At 34.9% G+C, this 14,057-nt stretch overlaps 1 long non-coding RNA gene across 4 annotated transcripts; it reads left to right on the top strand.

Moving 5' to 3' along the window:
* The first annotated feature begins 1,816 nt into the window (after nt 1-1,816).
* On the top strand, nt 1,817-4,690 carry LOC109212786. 4 transcript variants are annotated; one of them, XR_002065918.1, is made up of 4 exons: nt 1,817-2,365; nt 3,126-3,435; nt 3,512-3,985; nt 4,520-4,690. It is a non-coding gene; the product is annotated as an uncharacterized LOC109212786 (long non-coding RNA). The 4 variants fall into 4 exon arrangements; XR_002065917.1 differs by lacking the exon at nt 1,817-2,365 and adding an exon at nt 2,392-2,880; XR_002065919.1 differs by lacking the exon at nt 1,817-2,365 and having other exon boundaries at nt 2,392-3,435; nt 3,512-3,703; nt 3,820-3,985.
* Nucleotides 4,691-14,057: the final 9,367 nt, after the last annotated feature.

The following is a 14,057-nucleotide window of genomic DNA, read 5'->3' as shown; positions in this document are numbered from 1 at the left end:
TTTCCAAGCTAGGGACATTTAATGTGTTCATGCCCTCTAGCTTGAGGGGGAGTGTTAAAGGAAATATAATACCAAGCTCATAAGGGCAGTTATGCAAAATCACCCTGTTAGTTAGTTTAGTCGGTTATTACACTGTTAACAGAATATTTAGTTTGTTAATTAGGCTTACTCAAGACTAAGCTATCTAGGTGTTATATATATATGGGTGTACATTACCATTTGAAGTTAAGTTGAATAAATGAAAGATTAATCTCCTCTCTCTACTCTTCTCTCTCACTATTTCTCTCTTCTTCTATCTTCATCTGCTGCGTTATCTTCTTCACTCAAGTCACAGATTTGTGACTTTCATTAATCTCTAAACAAGTTCAATATGGACTCACAAGGTTCCTCGGACAGTATATTGGAGAAAGATTAACTCCCTCAAGAATCAGATGCAAAGCTGGTATGTGCAGACAAGGTACGTCATCACAGCTGGTGGAGGATATTCAATCACCAGCAGCAATTTGAAGCTAATAGGAAACATAGTAAGCTGGAAGCAGGGGTGTACGCAGAACTTTTAGTAAGCGGTGTCGATATTTATGGAAACGAGTAAACTGTGGGATAAATAGCAAAAGAGATGAGAAGTTTAGAATGACAATAGCAAAGAAGCTTGTTTAAAATTTGAAAAATCGCATCTTTTTAAAAAGGCAGAATAGCCTAAATGGCACTTCTACTTGTCCCCCTTTGTCATCCCGGTCCCGATACTCTACGAAGTTTCATCTAGACACTCGTAAGTTTCAAAACACATTACTTTAAACCCCTCTAACCGTTGACCAAGCCTATGTGGCAACTTCATGACTGAGTTGGACACAATACGTGAATTTCACGCGCATAACGAGAGTAAGCATAAAAAAGTTATACTAAAAATAATTAAAATAAGAAGAAAAAAATAAAAAGAAAGGTAAAAGCAAGAGACAAAAAAATATAAAAAAATTTAAAATATCTCTGTTCTTTCTTCTTCCTTCTTTCCCCCACCCCCACCCCCTCCCCATTTCTTTTTCTCTTTCTATCCTTCCCCTTTCCCGTTCTTTCCCACCATCTCCTATTTCTATTTATCTTTCTCTTTCTTCCTTCACGTTCCTCCCCTACCCCCCCCCCACCTCGCACCCCCCTTTTGTTCTTCCCCAAACCCATCTCCCATTTCTATTTCTTTTCTCTTTCTTCCCCTTCCCGTCCCTCCCCCCCCCCCTAACCCGCAACCCCCCTTGAAGAGACTAAAAACAGTAAACATATCTTGCTTTTTCTTTTTTCCTGTTTTTTTTGCGTGTATATGTCATCAGCAGCACAGTTAGCTCATTAGAACACTACAAGACTCTTAGAATCGAATGAACACTACAAGATTTTTAATGGTGTTTCCGGTGACCGGAGGAATTTTCCGGCGATAACAGTGAAGTTGTTGGTGGTAAGGAGAAGTGATGGTGGAGTAAGGAAAAAATGAAGATAAAGTCAATAGTTTATTTTCCTATGTGGCACTAGTAATGACGTGGCATCCTACGTGTAGGAGATTGTATTACACTCACAGCAGCCTCCTGTCATAAGCGTTTATTATACACGATTTGAACGAGTGTAAGTGTTCAATTGGCAAAATGCTAAGTTTGGGGACCGGCATGACAAAGTGGCACAAGTATAAGTGCCATTTAGGCTATTGATTATATTTTTTAATCACTTATAGAATGTGAATGTCAGGTTTAATTGATTAATTTTTATGATGAAATTGAGGGTTCAATTCTCTATAAACTCTAGTTTAATGTCTACTGCATAGGTCGATCCCCAGACATCAGGCAAGAAAAGTGAAGCCCGACCACTACGATGCTGCTTTATGCCACAAATATTATTTATATTTTTTATTATCGTTTTGATTTTTTGCATATATGCCTATATAATAAAATTTTCCGACCAAGCGGTGTCGGATTACACATGCATCCGCCCCTGGCTGGATGTGGCAGATCTCATTTGGAACTCAGTGGCTCAACCTAAGCACATTTCATTATGTGGTTGGCTGCCTATGGAAGATTACTGTTCCATAGGGAGGGTAGGATGTACGCAGTGTAATCTCACAAGTAGAGTCTAGGGAGGTAGAATGTACGCAGCCTTACCCCTACCCTGTAAGCTGCTGAGATAGCTATACAGATAAAAGAGGAAAATTGTACAAAGAGTTGAGTTGTTTAGATCATCAAAAAAGACACATAGAAGTAGATTGTTTTTGCATAGATTACTTGGTACTTAGAATACATATCAATACTGCTGACTGCTTGTAACTAGTTTTCTGTCGGAGGCTTATTGCTCATAGGCGCTCTTTTAGGTGTACTATTGTTGTTTGTTAATGGTAATTCACATTGTTACTAGAAAAAATAATGTAAAATTGTTCATTAATTGGTTATTGTATTCATAAAATTTTGAGTTTAACTGTGAGTCAAAATACTGATGCAATCAAGAAAATTATCCAAGTATTTTAAGCTGTCTTGAGGTGTATGATTTGACCCAATTTGTTTCTATTTTAATACCCTAGTGCTTTTCATCAATTCACCAAAATGCTGTTACGTCACTGTGCCAAAATATTGCTCCTTCAACATGCATAATTAATCAATTCTTTGTTTGCTCCTCTGAATGCCCTGTTACACATTAATCATGTCTCAAGGTTTTTTTGGTTGGTTCATGAATATCGGGTTGATTTGAGAATCAAGTAACACATACTCGATTCTAATTGGTTAATGTAATTGACGAGTGGAATTACTATGCTTCTGGTCTAGTCTTCTTTGTCATCTTGAAGCAGGTGTATTTGCTAAGTCAGTGTCGAGACGCCCTTGACCTGTTTGTTAAAATGCCTGAAAGTGATTAGAAGTATGTTATATGTAAATTTCAAGTACTGTAGTTCAGTGAACTAAATTTAGCATCTTTTAGTTCGTCTATTAGTAGGCTAAATAGGACAAAAAAGTGAAAAACAAGATGATTTTGATTCTGATTTCCTTAACTCCTTATGATTGCCATTGTGTCAATTTGAGTTAATTGTATACGATATTCTTCTTTATAAGTTTTTTTTAACGACTAACTAAGGATTTATCTTCTTTTTTTCCCTTCAATTGTAGGGTCCGAGATCATGCAGCTTGGAGAAGAAATTTTGTATGCTTTTTCTAGTTCAATGAAAAGCACCCCCTTGTTGTCTAAACAGGTGCACTAATTCTGTTAATTATTTATTTTTGTCAAAGGAAAGGGGAGCCTTGGACCAACAGTAAAATTGTCTCCATGTTTCGAGCCGTGGAAGCCGCCATTAATGCTTGCATTAGGGTAGGCTGTCTACATCATACTTCTTAGGATGCAGCCCGTCCCCAATCCCTGCGTGAATACGGGATGCTTTGTGCATCAGACTGTCCTTTTCTTATTTTTGTCAAGCTAAAGGTCCGAAGAGTGAGACTTTTTTTCTTTTTGGCCATTTCGCTTGAGAAGTAGTTTGTACTAATTTCACTATTCGCAGGGATCAAAAAGTCAGTCCTTCTTCCCGGTTTACTGTCACAAGCAACATTCCAGGGTGAGGGTGATGGTGAACTGAGATGCACATTCCAGGGTGACGGTGAAGGTGTTGGCAAATTTATCAGTGATTGCTTTGCTTCAGAACCTTCAAGTACTCAAACTGAAAAACATTAAATTTGACAATAAGGAATGGGAAGTGAGCAATGGCGAATTACTTCAGCTCAAAGTCTTGAAACTGCAAAAAATAAGTTGCTTCAAAGAATGGGTTGTCGCCTTTCCTAACCTTGTACGCTTGGTTTTGCATAATTGCAGATATCTTAAGGAGATCCCTTCTTGTTTCGGGGACATCTCTTCTCTAAAATCCATTGAGGTAGAGCGTTGCGACGAATCTGTTTTCGAATCAGCTAGGGAAAATTTATCAGAATTATGGCTTGGAGCTCTTCATTCACTAGAGAGAAGGATAACAATTCAGATTCAGGTAAAATTAAAGTCTGATTAAAACTCTGTTAAATCAATTCTCCATTTGTCTGATGTGCCTTTTACTAAGTATTAAAGGTAAAAGTTCTTAAAATAGAAGTGCTATCAATTGAAAATATGAACTTTAGCAATAAACTAGAGATGTAAGTTGCTCGGACATGGGTGCGAATCTAGAGAATTAATTTCCTAGATAAGGTATGTATTTTCTTTAAATTTACCCTAGTTTTGGTTCTGATTTCGGGAATCAAATTGTATCTTCTCGAATTTTTCCGTTCGTCGCGGTCAAAGTACCCAAAATTGTTTGATCAGATCCGATACAGATTCCATACCCACACTCATACTTCTGTAGTGTCGACACGGGTACGGCACCTAAACTGCAATGTCCGAAAGCAAGTTAGCTAGACATGGATAAATGGAAGAAAGCCTATAGTTTCTATCAATTTAAACAATTAATTAGTCAAACACCCTTATATAAAATGAGATGGAGGGATTACTACATTTTGAGTTATTAACTCATAGGAACTTCTTTTTACAGGGTTTGAAGAGCTGAATCAGGAGCAGTTTAGAAGATCAGTATCTATTTCTTTATTTAGCTTAACAAATTCAGTAAAATTGTCCAATTAGTTGTTGCTTTCATTGAAAATACTTTTCATAGTTTAACTTTCAGCAAATTGTTGATTCAATAATCACAATATATTTCTGAGTACAGTCAAACCTCTCTATAATAGCCTTTGTTTGTTCCGATATTTTTTGGATGCTATAGTGAAGTGCTATTACAGTGAAAATGTATTATAAATTAACATAAAAATCGGTTCCGAAAAAAGCTTGATTTTTATAGTGAATGGTTGTTATATAGAGGTTTGACTGTACTAGTATATATATATCAGGTGCTAGTCATTAGATTTTGAGTTGTGTGAAGGATGGGCAAAGCCCAACGTGGTGTCATTTCCACATGCGGGGCAAGTGCACATATAGCCATTTTCATGGATGCTATTTAGAGATTAGCCATCACTTATTTTGTCCTGAAATTTTAAACTAAAAATTTTAACTTCAGGACAATTTAGGATATTTTGTCCAAAAATTTGAACTGAAAAACTACAATTCAAGACGCACTGACTAATTTTTAAATAACAGCCCTTTAGATTGGCTACCTGGTGTCATTTCGTACCATATAGGAATCTCTCAAACAGAGCTAGCAGAGCTGAATATTTTTGAAGGTATATTACGTGTTTACTCTAGTTCTCAAAATTGGCTGCCGGAAATTTATACAGGGGGATTTAAAAAGAAGTAGAATGTCATAATTGAAATTTGAACTTATGAGTTAAAGAAATTTTTGAATCCTCTTTACCACTGCACCAGAATTTTTTAGTAAAATATAGTGGTATTAAATAACTAAATGCATACATCTAAAAACTAAAAATATTAAGGTAAACATAGATAGTTTTGATGAATTTTCACAATATTTAACTTGAAATTAAAGCGTAATCACCATTCGATCTTTTTTTTGTCACTTTTGGATCCTATCTCAATTCTCATAAAATCACTGCACCAAAAAATGAAGAGAAATTTTAATAAAGCACTATCTTTTAGTGGTAATTAGCTATCTATAGATATCATTTGCTATATTACGGATTGTAGATACGTTTTCTGTTGTTATAAGATGTATTAGATGTATTTAAGCTACTGTATTCATGAATACAGAAGCAAAAATAGGCGTGAATCAGGGAAGTCCAGCTAATCAGTTGTTGTATTCGAGTATATTCGACTGTGATCATGGCGTCAAACATGGGATTACAGCTGGATAGATTATTGTATTCGACTGTATTCACGGCGTGAAACAGGGGATTACACTGTTTTTAAACGGAAAGTGAATCAATTAACATAATAGACTCCTAATATAACTCAACAAACTCAATTATAACACAGAAATTTTGTATTTTCAGTTATAAAAAAGATTCTCAACCGAAAAATACCCCAAAAACATAGCAATCTTCAGAGAAATTATATAATACATCTGAATACATAAGTTATATTAATTAAAAAAAACATATGAATACATTCATGGCATATAGCGAGACAGTGAATACAATGAAATACATAGAATACAGCGGGATACATTGAAATACAATGAAAAAAAAGACAGTGAATACAATGAAATACATGGAATACAGCGAGATACATTGAATTACAATGAAAAAAAAAACAATGAATACAGTGAAATACATGAAAATACTGCGTGATACGTTGAAAATACATTGAAATATATTAATAGAAAATCAAGTTGCTCAGCCCCAAACTCCGCCGTCTTTGTTCAAGAACAAACCCTAATTTCCGACGAATCCGCCGTCGAGCAAAAACCCTGAATCTCACTGTTCCCACGCATCCTGTGAAGTAGCCGATTTGGGGATTACACTGCTAATTGATAGCAAATGAAATACAGGGAGATTCAATGGTATTTCTTTAAGGCACTTCTTCTCTGTATCATTCCTTTTATCAATGTCCCTAAAAGGACGCAGGCATGCAGGTTAATTGTTATTAAGATTCATAATAAAGATTCAACATTTGTAAAACCCTAATCTCTTAAACGTGCAAGATAATCCGAGTTTTACTTGGCCGGCCTATTCCTCTGCCTCCTAACTGAGCCAAAACAAAAAGTTAAAAACAGAAACACTAATGTTAGGTGATGTGGGTGAGAGGAATTTTGAAATTGAGCATCGTGTCTTCAGGGAATAGGGGAAGAGAATGGCATATATCAAAGTAGAGAGAGAAAGAAAATAATGTAATTGAATAGCGTATTTAGTGGCTTAGGGATAGGACGTAACCAAAATTAGATATTTTGCTATAAACATTAAAAGGTATTTATAGAATATAATTTTTTTAAATGGTATTTATTTAAAATAAATAAGGTGTTAACCTTTGCTATAGGAGGTAAAAATTCAAAAAATGAATCAAGTCAATGTAAAAAGCCTTTAAATTGAAGCTTTTTGAATTTTTTGCCATGCATGCACGTTGACATTATTATGTTAAGGAAAGTGACTCTGACTTCAAAATTAAGATTTTGTTTTAGTAATATTATTATTTATAATAACATATTGAAACTTATGAAAGTTTTGCTTTTTCCGATGTATACTGCGAATATACAATCCTTTTAAAATAATCTGCTCAAAATCCTTAAAAGAGAAACTTTTCTGCCAAGTTTACTGCGTTCGAAGTAAACTGTTTTCTGGTCATTTAATCTACTATTTATGTTTTTTTTTTTAATTTGACTTTAAGGTTTTTAATTAATTTGTTTATTTCCCTCTAGGTATAGAAGCAAAAGAAGTCGGCAATTGATTATTGAAATGATATGCCTTAAAATAAATTTATTGCAATAAAAAATCTAATAACTTCTGACAGTCCTGTCTGAATTTGAATTAATTAAATCATTTAAACAAATCTATCTTCCTTTAATCATTAACCTCCTTTTATATTCAAAATGATTCCTTCCAAGCTTTGATTGAAGGTGACATCCTGGATGTTTAGTGGAAATTTTGTATATTGTCTTCGCTTTTATTGAATTATTTCAAAAGATTTTATCTTAGTTATCTTTTAGTATATTTTTTCTAAATTTTTGTATTTTATATCGTATAGTAATTCTCAATTCTTCAAATTTAATTTACAGAGTTCGTACAAAATTGCATGAAATAAACTTAAAATAACTAAATCATTTTCATACATTTATACGGCAAGAAAAAAGAAAAAGAAAAACATAAAGGAAGAATTTTACCTCAGGCATGTGGCCATTACTCTGTACAATTTTTCAAAATGAATAATTAAGAAAAATATATGCATATTTAATAGAGCAATAATTGAGAAAGAACGAGAAAAGGATCGAGACATAACGACTCTATTGTTCTCTTCTACTCATATATTCTACAATTTTGTCTTCCCTTAGTAATTTATTTTTCATTCAACTAAACACAATTAATTTTTCAAACTAAAAGATATGTTATTCAATTTATTTCTTTTACTGCTTGGCAAACCAACTTTGAATAATGATTAACTACTCTCTGACACTTTCATTTCGTTGAAGTGTAGGGTGAGCTGTAAAACTCAATGATATAATAAAAAGAAGAATTAACCTAAATAGATGTTTATTCAACCATTTAAATTAATATTAGTCAGTAAATATATAATTATATATGTACAATTCATGTATAATATGTGTATAATATATGTATTAACTGTGTAAATCAGTGTATAATCTATATATACCGGCTAAAAAAAGTAAACAGTGAATCCGACCGGTTATTTGTGTTAAGATCCCTTATAAAAATTCTGAATTATCAATCTGTGTATATGTTTTTCTTTCTTACAGTATAAAAATCTAAGGCAGTTTGGTGCACAAAGCATCCCGCATTCACATAGGGTCCGGAGAAGGGACACAATCATAGGGGTGTGATGTAGACAGCCTACGCTAATGCAAGCATTAATGGCTGCTTCTACGGGTCGGACATGTGGCCTATAAGTCACACGAAAACAACTTTATCATTGCTCTAAGGCTCCTTCTAATAACCAAGTAACAATTAATAGCTACAAAATGGTGAGGAAAATGTATAATTATATAAGGAGTTTTTTTTTTTATTCGTGATCTCCACTTTTTTCCATGTTACACTTGATTATTTAAATTAAACCACGTCGTTTGTTTCTCCCTTTCTTAATTAATTGAATAGATCCTTCTTAAACGAAATAACCAGGAAAAATAGTTCCTTTTTTTTTTTAACCTTTTTAACTGGCCATTAATCATTGATGGTATCCATACCATAGACAAAACAGTGCCAGTGTAACAGGGGGGTTTGCCAGTATATGCTAACCACCACAATCCTATTTCGCAGCAACTCCACACCCAAAAGATTTCTTTTTATTTTTTTATTTTTTTATTTTTTTATTTTTTTATTGTTTTGCCTAGTAGTCAGTAAAGTCCGACAAAATCATGGTGAAAAAGGCACGGTAATTGAAAAATAGCTAGCATTTGCAAAGTAACTGAAAAATAACCATTGTTTTGCTGAAACACGAAAAGTTCTAGCATAATATGCTGGATTATGCAGCTCCTACATATAAACTTCCAGCATATTATGTTGGAACTCTAGCATATTATGAAATTTCAGCATATTATATTCGAATCTCATATGTAAAAAATTCGAACTTTAGCATATTATGCTGGAATTTTTTCGGATTTTTAAGGGTATTTTTCACTACTAAAAAATGGCTCATTTCTGACCGAAATATTCCGACGGAAAAAAGTAGTCGGAAATTTCCGACGGAATCGGTCGGAAAATGCATAAAAATTTATTTTTTAATTTTTTATAATAGTTACGACTAATATCCCGTCTATTCGTCGTAAATTTTGGCGGAAAATTCTGCGTCACTGTTAGCGACCAATTCGGTCGAAAACAATTTTAAAAAATTAAAAAAATAATAATAAGTAGCGACCGATTCGGTCGGAATTGTTTAGTAAAACGAGGGTAGACTACTTTGACCAAATTTCCGACCGAATCGGTCGGAAAGTTTTTTTTAAAAACCCTCCAGTGACCCCATTCTTTTCATTCCCCTCTTTTCTTCCTTCTCTCTTCTCTCTCTCACGCAAAATTCCCCCACCCAAATCCGCCGCAGCCATCAACTAGCAGGACTCGCCGGCGCCGCCGTCCAGCTGCAGGTCCGTCGACGACCCTCCACTTCCAGGTAAGTTTCCCTCATCCTCCTTTGTTATTTTTTTAAAAAATACACTGGTTTTGTTTAATTGCTCCTAGTTTGGTTTGAAAAAATTGATTGGTGTTAGCTAAAGTAAATCTATGACTATTGTTAGTAGTTAAATTAAAGTTATATGTTGGTAATTTAGAGTTGTATGGTAAAGTTATATGTTGGTAATTTAGGGTTATATGTTAAACTTATATGTTGTTAATTTAGAGTCATATATTGCTAAATTAAATTTATATGTTGGTAAATTACATACTAATTTTGGGCTAATTTTACTAAATAATTTTGCTAACTAATTTGTAAAGTTGTTACATATATAGCAATTCATCTCATTTGATTATATTGGGGAGGGTACTAATTTTAAGAGGAGAAAGTATGAAGAATGTTTTAAAACTCTTAGTGCTAGTTGACTACTTTTGACAATATGTCTTACTCCTAACTTTTTTAATATCTTTTGACTTTCATGGAATTAAACTTAACTGAAATCTATTATCAGTTTCATCCATTAAATTATTAAATTGTTGTTGTAAGATTAGTTGATTTTTGTTTTTGCATAATTGTTATTGTAGATCCTAAATATTTGAATTTATTTGATGTTTATTAATTATATATATGTTAACTTTAATGCATGTTTTTGTCATCCTTTCAGTCTATACATTTGGTTGTGGATTCTATGAAGCTATTTTATCATGAGCCGTGGAATTCTTGGGGACAGATAACGTACAATATCATAGAGCAAATGTGGAATCAATTTAGGCTAAAAATTGATTACATTTATTTAAATAATTATCGTTTTCATCTATATGTTACTTTTTTATATTGCAGACAAAGTGTACATGGCATCCTCAACATCAAAATGAAATAAATAGTATTTTCGAGGTTCGATTAGTTTTGCGGCCCATAAACTAAGATTAGTAATTACTTATAAAAATTTTCTTGGTTTTACATATAGAATTTTATGTTTGTAATGTCTAACTCATACTTTTTTGTTATGAAGGAAAAGGAAAGAGGGCGAGATATGAGTCACGCTGAGGTCTTCGAGGAGACGCATAAGAAAAAGAAGAAGGATGGTACAAGTGAACACTGGGTGGAGACGCGTGCATCAGACACATATGTAAAATACTAACTTCATGTTATAAATAGAGTTCTATATGTTGCATTCACCCTTGATTCCACATTGCATTGGAATAATACGTCGCAATTCATTGATTTCAGGCCATCCATACGAAAATTTACATACAACTGCATACTTTAAACCTTCTATAATATTCATACGCTCGACTTCTGATTCAGTAAAGCACACAAGAGGTTGGCCTTGGAAAAATTTTGCTCGTCTAGGCGCAATTGGCTCCACAACAGTTGCATGATCATGCATGGGTGTTTTAGTCGACGTAGGACTCACTGCTTTTGCATAGTTCATGGTTTGCTTATCGTTAGTATTTGCTGAAGGCTGGGGATTGTTGTTTGTGGTTGTTTGGGGCTGGGCGAGAGCGAGGCTGACCAGCCGGAGAAACAGGCTGGCCGCCGGCCGGCGAGGCCATGGCAGCAATGCGTAAGCTTTCTCTCTCTAAAAACAAAATCGCCCGTTTTCTAGAGAGAAGGCAGAGAAAACGTTCGGGTTTTTTGTTTTTTTGGGTTTAGGGTTTTTTTTTTCCAGCAAAATCCACTAGGCAAAGCCTAGGGCTAGTATTTATTTATATATAACAAAATAAATGAAAACAAAATGTCATGGAGTCCTAATAATTGTGCAAAATAAAAATTGAACTTTACATAAGTCCTATTATCAAAATTGAGAAATGTACTCAAAATTGATATCACATCACAACTACTAAATAGTGCAAAATAAACTAGCCCATGAGACAACATATTCCTTGATCCAGTCCAAAAATACCGTCCAAATTGGCCCAAATTAGCGCCCATTTCTGATTCTTCACTGCCCGGCCCAGCTTCACCCAAATTCTGGCCCAGTTCCGGTACTGCCCAGTCCAATTCTATTTTGCAAATACACAGCCCAATTTTTGTGAGGCATTTCCTCAGCAAACAGTCCAATGTCTCTGTTCCAGCCCATTTCAGCTTTGTATTGTCTTTATAATTGTAGCCTAATTCAGTTAACAGATATCCCCACCTCCTACCTTGCACATTTAGCCACATTTGAGTCTTCCACATTGTACACGTGTTGTCACCCGTTATATTCGTCATTATCTCATTTATTCCTGTCATTACACACTCTGTATCCATTTTAGACCTCTCACCTCTATCCTTCCGCCCTTCTCTTTCCAATTTTTGTCTCAACCTCATCCTTGGTGTACTGCTATCGATCTTCTTGTCTGCCTCTCCCATTGCTCTACTATCTTCACTCCTCCCACTCATCTTCTCCATCGCTACTAATCCATACCCTGATGTTGTTGCTTCACAAAGAACTGACCATTTCCCATGTGAATCGAACTTATCACCTCTTGTGAGATCTCGTCTGTCTTGCATGCGATGAAAGTCCCCTGAAGCTGAAGATTCTCCAACTCCATCACCTGCTGCTGCTGCTCTCAAGAGATTTGTCCATGAACGAGTTCCTGATGAATCAGCTCTACCGCCTCCAATGAAAGCTTGACCAGGAGCGGTGCTGCTCGAAATAGTGCATGTATGTTTTCCGATCAGAAATGATGACCTGATGCTCAGATGTTCATGGAAGCTGCTTAGATTTTCATGAATATGCGATTGGACTTTGTAAACTATTTTGAGAGTACAAATCTTCTCTCTCTCTCTCTGATTTGTGCATTTTTGCTTCTTCAATTTCTGCTTTGCCTGTGGATATGCTTGTCTTATGATTAATTGACTCCATGTATGTTGTAATGTGTATTTCTGCCTCTGATTGAAAGCATGTATGCATTTTTGCTTCATCCAACTAAATCCCTTTAAAAATGAAAGGCATTTTGTTGTCAGCATCCTTAATGCATTTGTGACCTTATATTGTGTTTTGTTTTTTGATGCAATTCCTTGTATATTGGATACTATTGTGCTCATGCTATTGTCTAGATGTAATTTTAATCCATTGGGTTGAATGCTAGGCATTAATACCACCAATTGAATCTCTATTACACCATAGAACAATAGCAAAGTCCATGTACCTGCAAAACAACAAACTAGGTTAGATAAAATAATCTCTATGCCCTCTTCCAAAAGGATTTGAGCATGGCCTTTTGAGAAATCTCTGATCACCATATCCTCCTCCCTAAGGACTTGAATATAATGATCTGCAGTATTATGAAATCCTGCAATTTTTGTCCTGATATTGTACAACAATGATATCTGCCAATTCAGCCAAATGAACCAACACCAACAATGAATATTGATGTACATTTTTCCCAATGGTTTTGTGTGACACTTTCCACATATCTTTGCACTATAACTGTTAGGTGCCACAACAATTAAGCTCCAGAAAATATGACTCCATTTCTTCAATTCTGGTATTGTGAGAGTACTCCATGGATCCATGTTACTCATTATTGATCTTCCTTCCCGGGAATGAACACAAAGTGCTAATACCACCCATGGAAGGTTAACCAATAACTGAGACATAGATCTGCTATTAAAACCTGCAAAAAAGAAAAATTGGTTAGGAAAAACAATTGATGTTAAGCCCTCCTCCCTAAGGATTTGGACTTGGAATGTGCTTTGAGTTACTCTGCTGTTATTGATTCTCCAGTTCCCTATTTCCTTTGCAAATACTCCAATTCTACTCCTCCGCCTTATTTCCTCCCTCTCTACCATGTTGTTGCAGCTCTTACTCTCAAGTAGGGGCATTGTGACTTATCATCATTAACAATTCTTCTTCCTTGACTGTCCAGTTCCCAAAAACTATTAGCCTCAATATTACCATGATCTAAAGCATAATTGGCCAGATGATCTGCTAGTCTATTGCCTTCTCTAAGAGTATGGGACACTGTCACATTACATCTACTCATCAGCTCTTTAAGTTCTTCCACTTCTTCTGTAATACTCCATGGCATAGTCCACTCCTCATTTAGTACCTTCATGATAACCATTGAGTCTGTATGCATTTCAATTAAGACATAATCATGATTCACACAATATCTCATTGCTTCCAGTAATGCAGTAACTTCTGCAACTGTGTTGGTCCCTTCCTGAATTTCTTTTCCACAAGCATATAATATATCTCCTTCTTCATTCCTCAACACATAACCAATTGCACTTCTACCTGGATTGCCCCTAGAAGCCCCATCTGCATTTATTTTAATCCATCCTTCCCTAGGATACTCCCACAATACCTTTGTAAACTATCTTAAACAAACGGTAGTACTAATTTTCCCATCATATCAACA

This window comes from Nicotiana attenuata, unplaced genomic scaffold, assembly GCF_001879085.1.
Source record: "Nicotiana attenuata strain UT unplaced genomic scaffold, NIATTr2, whole genome shotgun sequence".
NCBI classification, from domain to species: domain Eukaryota; kingdom Viridiplantae; phylum Streptophyta; class Magnoliopsida; order Solanales; family Solanaceae; genus Nicotiana; species Nicotiana attenuata.
The sequence above is the reverse complement of the archived record's forward strand: the minus strand, read 5'-3'. Positions and strand labels throughout refer to the sequence as shown.